This window comes from Erpetoichthys calabaricus, chromosome 16 (genome assembly GCF_900747795.2).
Source record: "Erpetoichthys calabaricus chromosome 16, fErpCal1.3, whole genome shotgun sequence".
NCBI classification, from domain to species: Eukaryota; Metazoa; Chordata; class Cladistia; order Polypteriformes; family Polypteridae; genus Erpetoichthys; species Erpetoichthys calabaricus.
The window spans coordinates 55,456,063-55,467,839 of NC_041409.2; positions in this window are offsets into that span (position 1 = coordinate 55,456,063).

Here is an 11,777-nt window from a genome sequence, read left to right on the forward strand (position 1 = left end):
GTAGAAATAAGTAAAGAATAATATTGGGTTCTGAAAATGTTTCATGCTTTAACACCACAGCAGTTTTCCCCTGAATTGCAACAAACAAGCCAGGCACAGTATGGGTTTCGTTTAATTTGATATCCGAGATATCATTTGTTTGAAGAGCTGCTGACTTCAGCAGAGACGCAGGTGAATTTGAAATACGATGGAACACAATTTAGTGTTTTTACAAAAAAAATAGTATTAAATGCCAGAAACTGTCACTGATTTCTTAGAATCCCATTAATATGTCTTTCGATTTGTTTACTGTTTTCTTTCTTTTTTTCACTGTAGTTTTTATTATTATTAATAGTTATGACCAAGTTGAACATGTACTGATTTGATATGTTGTGTAATTGTCATTTCTGTCATTTCAGATTGTTATTTTTGTTCATGAACACCACTGTGTTGTAGCTAGCAAACTGTGCCATTGTTAAATCACCGCCTACAATGTTGCATTTGATATTTGACTCCGAAAAAAGTATTTTTTCATACTTATGTGACTCGGATCTAATATTTTTGGACTACTGTAATTTGCAAAAAAGATATGGAATCAGAACTTTTCAAAAAGCATTTACCCTACTGTCATAACGACTATTTTGCATCCAGATCATCCTATTGCACTCTTTCCAGTCCTTTTGGGCCACTTAATAATAATAATAATAATAATAATAGTAGTAGTAGTTATTTACATACATTTATATAGCACTTTTCTCGCTACTCAAAGTGCTTAGACAGAGATTAACATCTTCAATCACCACCAATGTGTAGCACCCACCTAGATGAAGCAATGGCAGCCATTAATGCACCAGTACACTCACCACACATTAGCTATTAGACGTTGAAGGGGTGAGAGAGTTAGCCAGTTAGTTAGAGACAGGGGATGATTAGGGGGCCAGAATGAGAGGAGCCAGGACATTGGGATACACCCTACTTTTCTCGAAAGATTCCCAAGGAGTTTTAATGACCACAGAGAGTCAGGACCTACGGTTTTTACGTCTCATCTGAAGGACGCCACCATATTTATAGCACAGTGTTCCTGTAACTGCACTGGGGCATTGGGATCCACAAACAGACCACAGGGTACGCTCCTCCTGCTGGTCTCACCATCACTTATTTCTATGTACAGCACTGATCTTTTGTCTCCCGTTTCTCTTCCTTGTCATCACAAGCTTATGAATTCAGAGACATTGTGCACTGAAACAGTGGAAAGTAGAGCAGCAACCAACATCTGACTGAGAAAATTGTATTATTCATTTTGTGCACGTGTAGCACATTCAGAATAGACATCTGTACTCATATCAGATTTGGATTAGTCACAAAATTAATCTGAATGATCAAAAGAAAAAGTCCAATACAAGATGAATAGCAGGCTAGAGTCACTTTTAGTTGCATCATAAAAGATTTCACTTCTTCAGACAAAGGCTATTTTATGTTCAACGATAGCACCAAAAAAAATTTAATTGTGTGAAACTACTAAATATGGGAACTCTAAATGGGGGGTTTCATTGCAAATGTTTTTTCCAGGAGGGGTCCCTACCTCCACTATTATGAGAGGTGGCACGAATGTTGTGCTACATAAGTGGGTGTACCTGATGCCATGGGTGTTTATTTTGTATTATTCACTTGAAGAAAATAAAATGAATGCCTTTTCTGCGTGAAAGCTCCAGTCCAAAAGCTTATGTTGTTTCCTAAAGAGTGCCAGAGAAGACGGGAGGCCAATCCTTAATTAGAGGGGATGCTCTCAAACTGTACTACGTCTACAGTTGATCTACAATGGCTCTATTAATAGAACGGGTAATCTTGTTTTTCCCACACATTCTTTTTTCAGCTGTTATCAAAATTCAACAGAGCTCAACAAATTGGTTCTTTAATTTAAGCTGTTACCTTTGCAAGAGTATGAGTATTTAAAGCATGACTCTTTTACTTAAATATGAAACTTTTGCAGTGTAATTTGAAATAATTTTACTTATGCCTATTTGGATCTGTGCACACCTGATAGAAAGAGTGGAGACAGTAAACTAATCATTACAAGAAGTGGAAATGACAGAAAAAAATCTTTTTTATACTAAACATTCTGTTTCCTGCGTATAAAATATAAGCATTGCTTCTACTCAGTTTAGCAGTATGGTTTATGCTGTATACTATAAATAAATAATTACCAGATTAATAAACAAATCAGGCTTTACATATGCATCACTGGACAAAAAATGCATATACAGTCAGGTCCATAAGATAGATAGATAGATAGATAGATAGATAGATAGATAGATAGATAGATAGATAGATAGATAGATAGATAGATAGATAGATAGATAGATAGATAGATAGATAGATAGATAGATAGATAGATACTTTATTAATCCCAAGGGGAAATTCACATACTCCAGCAGCACCTTACTGATACAAAAAACAATATTAAATTAAAGATTGATAATAATGCAGGTAAAAACAGACAATAACTTTATATAATGTTAACGTTTACCCCGCCGGGTGGAATTGAAGAATCGCATAGTTTGGGGGAGGAACGATCTCCTCAGTCTTTCAGTGTAGCAGGACAGTGACAGCAGTCTGTCGCTGAAGCTGCTCCTCTGTCTAGAGATGACACTGCTTAGTGGATGCAGTGGATTTTTCATAAGATGTCAAACTGTCCACCTCCATGCCAACAATAGAGCCTGCCTTCCTCACCAGTTTGTCCAGGCGTGAGGCGTCTTTCTTCTTAATGCTGCCTCCCCAGCACACCACCGCGTAGAAGAGGGCGCTCGCCACAACCGTCTGATAGAACATCTGCAGCATTTTATTGCAGATGTTGAAGGACGCCAGCCTTCTAAGGAAGTATAACCGGCTCTGTCCTTTCTTACACAGAGCATCAGTATTGGCAGTCCAGTCTAATTTATCATCCAGCTGCACTCCCAGGTATTTATAGTAAGTATTCATAAGTATCTGGACTGTGACACCGTTTTCATGATTTTGGCTCTGTGCGCCATCACAATGGACTTGAAACAAAGCGATCAAGATGTGACTGAAGTACAGCCTTTCAGCTTTAAGTCAAGAGGTTTAACAAAAATATTGTATGAGGTGTTTAGAAAAGGCAGACATTTTTATACATGGCTCAGAAGTGTTTGGACAAACTAACATAATCATATATATAATGATAATTTTCAATATTTCATTGAAAATCCTTTACAGTCAATGAGTGCCTGAAGTCTGGAACCCATGGCCATCTCCAAGTGCCGGGTTTCCACCCTACTCGTGCATTTCCAGGCCTTTACTGCATCTGTCTCCAGTTGCTGCTTGTTCGTCGTACTTTCTGCCATCAATTTTGTCTTCAGTAAGTAAAATGCATGTCCAATTGGGTTGAGGTCAGTTGACTGAATTGGCTATTGAGGAATTTTCCACTTCTTTGCCTTGAAAAGCACTTGGTTTGCTTTCACAGTATGTTTTAGCCCATTGTCCATCTGTGCTGTGAAATGTCATCCTATCAGTTTTGTAGCATTTAGCCGAATCTGATCAGACAGTATAGCCCTGTACACTTCAGAATTCATCCTGCTACTTATGTTAGCATTCATATCATCACTAAACACTAACAATTAACTTCCATTCGCAGCCATGCATGATCATACCATAACTCCACCATCTGGTATTCATCGGATTACGAGTCATTTCTTCTCTTCTCCATACCCTTCTCTTTCCATCATTCTGGTGTATATTGATCTTTGTTTCCTTTGTCCAAAGAAAACTGTTCTAGAACTGAACAAGCTTTTAAAAATGTTTTCTGGCAAAGTCTAGACTGTTCTTCCTATACTTGAAGTTTACCAGTGGTTCACACTTTGTGGTAAACCCACTGTTTTTACTTTCATGAAGTCTTCTCTTGATTGTAAACTTAGGCAATGATAGATCTACTTCCTGGAGAATGTTTCTTGGTTTGACTAAAAGTTGTGAAGGGGGTCTTCTTCACCAAGGACAGAAGTTTCTGATCATTCAGCACAATTTTTTTCTGTGGTTTTCCAGACCTTCTGGTGCTGTTGAGCTCACCAGTGTGTTCTTTCTCTTTAAGAATGTAGTAAATGGTTGATTTGACCACTCCTTGTGTTCTGCTATGTCTCTGAAGGGTCTGTTTTGTTTTCTCTGCCTAATGATGTCCTGTTTTTACTTGAATTGACAGCTATTTGGACCTCATATTGAGAGTTCTCAGTGACAGCTTCCAAATGCAAATCCCACGCTTGGAATCAATTCCAGACCTTTTACCTGCTTAACAGTTGATGAAATAATAAGGGAACTGCTGGAACAGCTTGTCAGTCAAATGTCCAAATACCTTTGAGGCCCATTAAATGGATGGGCTATGCAGAAAAATGGTTGCCATTCCTAAACAGCCCATATGATAATTTTGGTAAATTAAAGCTGAACGTTTATACTTCAATGACATAAAGATTGCTTAATTTCAAATCCTTTGTGCCAAAATTATGTAAATTGCATCACTGTCCAAATACTTGAGGACCTGACTATAGGAGGAAATAACCTATGGGATATCCAGTGTGCTAATCATTTAATGTGCCCATTTCTCTCAGTTTGAATATGTACACACATGTTTTCTGAATAAAGCTTCCATTTTAGGGTCACAGGGTGCATGAGTCAGTTTTGGCAATTGTGAGTATAAAACAAGGACCAATCCATCACAGGGTCAATTCAAGTAAATCAGGCCAGTTTAGAGTGACTAGGTAACCTGACACAACCATTTCTGGGATTTGGAAGGCCGTGTGAAGAATGTGAAAATACAAACACATGGTTTCCTGGAAGGGAATTGAATTCAGGATCCACAAGCTGCTCAGTACTGCAGCTAATCACTGCACAAACACTCAGCTCACAGTTCAAAACTGTTCTTGTTTTGTTCTTTTTGTTTATAAATGTGAGGTACATTTATATCATGTCTTATAGCACATATGGCATATAATAATTTTGAGGTTATTTTCTACAGGTAAATAAATGCTAAGGCATTGCTAACTAAGGCTTTCAGTAAATTTCTTCTGTCAGTCAGTCAGTCATTATCCACCCCGCTATATCCTAACTACAGGGTCATGGGGGTCTGCTGGAGCCAATCCCAGCCAACACAGGATGCAAGGCAGAAACAAATCCCCATGCAGACACGGGGAGAACATGCAAACTCCACGCAGGGAGGACCCGGGAAGCAAACCCAGGTCTCCTTACTGCAAGACAGCAGTGCTACCCACTGTTTTATATTGAATTCACATCAACTAATACAAACCATGAGAAATAAATTTGTGTAATCCTGATCAGGTGCATGGCTGACCAAAACTGAAAATGGAAGAAAGAATTTTATTACATTTTGTACAGTTTGCTCTGGAGTTTTATCTCTGCTCTACTATCAAACTTGCACAATCTAGATTATGGTTCCAGAGGCTGGAATCTGTTCTGGCAGCACTGGGTTCAAAGCAGGAACCAGCCTTGGATTGGGCACATTCATTCAGCCTGAGCCAATTGTAATAAAAAGACAACACGATTGTCAAGGTTTGGGGTTTCCAGCCCCGTAATAGATAGATAGATAGATAGATAGATAGATAGATAGATAGATAGATAGATAGATAGATAGATAGATAGATAGATAGATAGATAGATAGATAGATAGATAGATAGATAGATAGATAGATAGATAGATAGATAGATAGATAGATAGATAGATAGATAGATAGATAGATAGATAGATACTTTATTAATCTCAATGGGAAATTCACATTCTTCAGCAGCAGCATACTGATACAATAAATAATATTAAATTAAGGAATGATAATAATGCAGGTGAAAAACAGACAATAACTATGTATAATGTTAAATGTTAACGTTTACCCACCCGGATGGAATTAAAGAGTCGCATAGTTTGGGGGAGGAACGATCTCCTCAATCTGTCAGTGGAGCAGGACAGTGACAGCAGTCTGTCTCTGAAGCTGCTCTTCTGTCTGGAGATGATACTATTAAGTGGATGCAGTGGATTCTCCATAATTGACAGGAGCCTGCTGAGCGCCCTTCGCTCTGCCACAGATGTTAAACTGTCCAGCTCCATGCCAACAATAGAGCTTGCCTTCCTCACCAGTTTGTCCAGACGTGAGGCGTCTTTCCTCTTAATGCTGCCTCCCCAACACACCACTGCGTAGAAGAGGGCGCTCGCCACAACTGTCTGATAGAACATCTGCAGCATCTTATTGCAGATGTTGAAGGACGCCAGCCTTCTAAGGTAGTATAACCGGCTCTGTCCTTTCTTGCACAGCGCATCAGTATTGGCAGTCCAGTCTAATTTATCATCCAGCTGCACTCCCAGGTATTTATAGGTCTGCACCATCTGCACACAGTCACCTTTGATGATCACTGGGTCTATGAGGGGTCTACTGTACAAAATCAAAAAAAACTTGTCAGATAGCTGTAATAAAACAGTTAGTGGACCAACATGACTTGGTCTTTCCATGCACACAAGTAACCTTGACATGCTGGGATACGCTCTGTCGCAGTAATACAAAACGGCGAGCAATGTTACTCCCGGAATCGAACAATGCCACCACTGAGTGCCCATTAATTAACACCACTAACCGTATTCGGGACAACCAGGGGATTAGACAGAGCACAATACCTCTCTACATTGGCCCAGGTGCAGTCCATCGACTCCACGTTTTGCAGACAGGCGGGCAGGGTGTGCCCGACTTCGCCACACTTGAAACAGCACGGCAAAGCCAGGGCTCTCTCTTTCTGCTTACCTGGAGTCTCCGGATTGCGACGGAAGGGCTCAGGAGTAGCGACACTCCCCTGTTGGGCACCACGAGCAGACGTCTCTGCCGCCCTGACCGCCAGTTGATGCTCCAGAACGTCCAAGAGACTTTTCATGTCAGTGAATGGATGTCTCCGGACCTGCTGGGTGAGATAATCTGGCATGCCATTTATAAAACCTTCACAGGCTACTTGCTTGACAATATGCCGAGCCTGGTTTACATCTGGCCTCAGCCAGCGTCCCATTTTGCCCCAAAACTTGAAACCCTGGGCTCAGCCCGGGTGATCGGGGTCATACCTGCACTGCCTCCATTCACTCGCATGCTGGTCCAACATGATGCCGTAGCGACTGAGAATCTCAGCTTTTAGGAGGTCATACTGAGCAGCTTCCTCGACAGGGAGGTCATGGCCTTCTGCGCGATCCCTTTCAGGTATGGCGTCAGTATGGATGCCCACTCCGTGCGCGGCCACTGATTTCGAGAGGCAGTCCTCTCGAATGTAGAGAGGTACGCCTTGATATTGTCCGCATCAGTGAGCGGTACCATAGGAGGAGGTGGAGGCCGCACGAGCTCCGGTCTAGCAGCTTCGGCTGCCACGAGCCGGGTCTTGGTCTCCGCCAGCTCTTGCTTCGTGGTGGCTTGCTCCAGCTGAAGGACCTGAAGCTGGCCCACCAAACTGTGTTGAGGTCTTGTCCTTCACTCATTTTCCGGACAAATAAATCCTGCCGACTATGCCACTGTAATAAATAGACAACACGATTGTCATGGTGTGGGGTTTCCGGCCCCGTATACTGCACAAAATCAAAAAAAACTTGTCAGATAGCTGACTTCTCGTCATAACCAAAAGATATCATCCCTATACAGAGGGGAACTTTAAATAATGAGGGACCGGAAACTGGTGACTGGAATGCTGGGAGAAACCGAAGTGTCTTATGGGGGCCATGACATCATCAGGGTGAGACCAGAGGAAGGGATGGAATGCGGAAGTGGCAGAGGGTGGTTGGTAGAGTCCGGAAAGTGTTAAGGTGGTGTTGCTTCAGCTTTTCTGCGGGAACAAGAGAAAGAAAGGCTAGTACCCCGTCTCCATCCCCTGGCAGGATGCTGTATGCTGCTCATTGGGTCTTTTTGCGGCTCCCTAAGCGCACATGCGTGACACAATTTAGACTTGCTGATCTACCTGATGCACACAACTTGGATTTGTGGGGAAAAAAAGGCAATGTAGACATGAGTAGAATTGGAGAGTTGAAGTAACAGGACTAAACACTGGGCCACCCCGGATGGATGAATATTCAATGATAAATCTCATTAAGGGTCACTGGGTAATATGGAGCATTCAGACTTGATCTACTAAGCAGCACAAACTTTTTTTCTATATATGCTTGCAACCAGGACTATGGTCCACTATCTCCTGTCAGCATAGCTCATTCAAACTTCACACAGGGTATGACTGTCACTGTAACTCACCCTCAGGAGTGTCCATGATTGAACTAGCTAAGAAAGGAACTCAGTTCCCAGCCTCCTGCAGTAGAAGAGAGAAAACGTTAAGGCAGGAAATCACATTTAATAAGTTTTATTTTTTAAGCATTATTAAAATAGCTAGTGCCATAAACAAAAGCAAATAGAGTGTGGCAATTTACACCATGGAACATGGATTTTCCTGTAGTTTATAAAGTAGACGAAGATCACCAACACATTTATTGTGTATGCCAGAGTCCTTGTGGCACAATTGCTTGTTACTTCTCAGCAGTGACTCGAGTAATGTCCTGTTTGAAGTCCTCTTCTTGTCAGATCAGCTCATTTATCTCATCTTTTATAACTATAGCCAAGGATGATCCTTTCTCTAAGGAAACTTTGCCTTTATCTGAAGCTCGTAAAATTAAAATCCTTCTTCCAGAATCAGCCACTTTCAACAAGAGGCGATACCACAGAATGCTTGTATAACTTAGAAACAGCTACTGGAACAATTGCTCAATGTTACACATGCTCTATGGTAGCTGTTCTGCTTAAAATGTTATTTAAATTGGTTTTATCTCTTATCTGCAAAATCCCACACAGCCCTTTTTCTAAAACTATTGACTTCTAAAATCTTTGACACTTTCCAGTTAAACTAATTATCGACATATCATGCCAATTCTTATATGAATGTAAAAGCAAAAAGAAACAAGGCACATTTTGCTTATGACATAGCAGGCTGTTTTAACACAGAAAAGGCATAAAGTGTTTTTAGGATTCAGAAGTTAGCCTGCAGAGAGTCATCTATCGAAAACAGTGGTTTGTTTTAATATCCAGGATCCATGGTAGCACAAGATGGTGAAGTAGATACAAAGATAACCCATAGAGTACAGTGTGAATGGAACAATTGGAAGAAGGTAACCACAGTTTTGTGTGATTGAAGAATTAAGGTGAAGGTTAAAGGTGAGGTTTTTAAGACAGTGGTAAAACCAGCAATAATGGACGGAGCTGAGGCATGGGTGGTTAAGGGCGCTTAGGAGAAGAAGTTCAATGTGGCAGAAATGAGAACGTGGAGATGGATGTGAGTAGTTACAAAAAAGGACAGAATAGGAAATGAGGTAATCAGAGGTACAAGAAGTGAGACAGATATCTGAGAAAGTACAGAAAAGGGAGGTGAAAGCAGTATGGACATGTAATGAGGAAAGGCAATAAAAATGTTGGCTAAAGAATGATAGCAATGGAGGTACAGGGGAAGGAAAAGCCAGAGGGGCCAAAGAGGAGGTGGATGGATAAAGTAAAAAAAAAAAAAAATTGAAGGTAAAGGGCTTGATTGAGGAGAAGGTGCAGGACAGAGCTGTTCGGAGAAACTTAATCAAGCACATCTACCACACACAGAAGAGAGAAAGGATGAAGAGGAACAAGAAGATTTTTAACCAATGGTAGGTAGTGCTAACATCTCACAGCTCCAAAGACCCAGATTTGATTCCAAACTCGGTCACTGCCTGTCCAGAATTTACACCTAATTCCTGTGTCCACTTGTCCTTTCCTCCTAGTACACTGGTTTCCTCTCATGTCTAAAACACTTTGACATTGCATGCTCTCTGATCTGTCCCTGTGTGAGAGAGTCTGGTTATACTTGTTCATATATATGTATTCATTCCTGCTTTGTAATGGATGCTGCCATGGGTGCCCCAGATCCTGTATAACAGAGACATTTAGTATAAAACATGACTGGATATAACGGATCAACTGTTTCTTGACTTGTACCCTCTGCAGCCCAGAGCTTCAGGTCCCAATGAATTGCAGATTTAGAAAATTGAAAGGTCAATACATTTTTACTGATGTTGAAATGCTAAATGATATGTGTTGTTTCTGAGGGCAAGTGTACATTTAGCAAAAATGGGAGGTACACAGACTGTTTTATTGTTGTTTCTGATTTTACTCCTACTCAACTGTTCTGCCGTACATCCACTGATTCCAAGAAAAGCTTCAGTGCCCTGCAATTCTTCAGAAAACTGTGCAGATGCTGAAAATTAATGGGTGGTTACATTATCGTTCATGTTCCATGGTGTAGGATGTGAGCGACAGAGCAGAGTCAGTGTTCAAAGTGGAGCTCTTCAGAATAATCATTTAACATTCCGCTTTCTTCCTGCAGGAACAGTTTGCATAGCCGTTTCCATAGTAACATTATGCTGTGCACAATCTGTTTGTGGATAACACTTGTTTCTTTTCAAAAGCCGCCTTTTCATGGCATGTTAGTGTACACTAAGAAACAGACCTGGATATTATATGATTTTATATTATATTAACAGAACTGGGTCTCCTGTGTTGTAGCAAATTGTGGATGATCAGAAGGGACCAAAATGTTGAGAATTTGTGCATCCGATTCTTTGAAAACATTGAGAGGCAAATATGTATATTAAAAAACATTAAAAAAAACAGGAAAAATATTTGTGCTTTCTATTACCTAAGAGTAAATAACTGGCATAATTCACCATTAATATGACAATTATCATTCATAACAAAATATAAGTAAGTTAATATGACAATGACACGTTCCTATTAGCTGAAAAGTGAATTCTTTAAATAATAAAAAGCACATTGCAGTTTGTAGGGCAGTTGTTTACTTTTAAGAAATTCCCTTTAAAGAAGTCAGGTTTAACATTCTTTTCCAGTCCAATAAATCGCCAATAAACTGTGTAGCAGATAAGATGTGCGTCCACCTCTTGGACCTTCAGGTACCACTCCAAACACCAGGTATAAGCACAATACTTCTTTATTGTACTACTATACAGTGCACCAAGCACTCTCTACTCCACACTATTCATATAATAAATCACCAATACACTCTCCTCCTCGCCCAGACACTTCGCCCTCCTACCTCCCAGCTCAACTCAATGTCTGGGCTTTCCCATAGTCCTTTTATACACCCTGACCCAGAGGTGTTCCTGCCCAACAGTCCACAGTTCCTTATTCCTTCCGGGTCAGGGTAAACAGTCCTTTTCTTCAACCCGGGAGCACGTCGTTTCTTCCTGTTACATGACCATGACGTACTCCTGGGTTATAGGGCACATAAGAGCCCACGAGCCCCCCTACAGTGACTCCTGGTGGCCCCCAAGGTATCCAGCAGGGCTGTGTGTAGAAACTACAAAGTCCATGAGGCTCTGCTGGAACTCGGGGCACATTTATGCTGTCCGGAGAGCTCCTCCTGGCGGCCTGGGGGTGAGGGCCGGAGTAAGAAGCCGGCAATCCACCACAACTGATATTCAAAAGTCAGGTGTCTTATGCTGGTGCCTTCACTGGTCTCTCTTGTTTCATTCTCTAGTTCACAGGGTTTGTGGTGTCTCATTCTAGTCAATGTTCGTAGTGAAGACATTGGTGAGCTTCAGGAATTCAGAATTTGTTTTCTTTCGATTACCAGAAGCAAACTAAATTCTTCTTTTACTTTGGCCCTGAGTTACATGACTGGAACTGCTGAGCTGTTCCTTGGCTTTAGCCTTCATTGGCAGAGCAGCTTACAGATCCCTTCAGGGG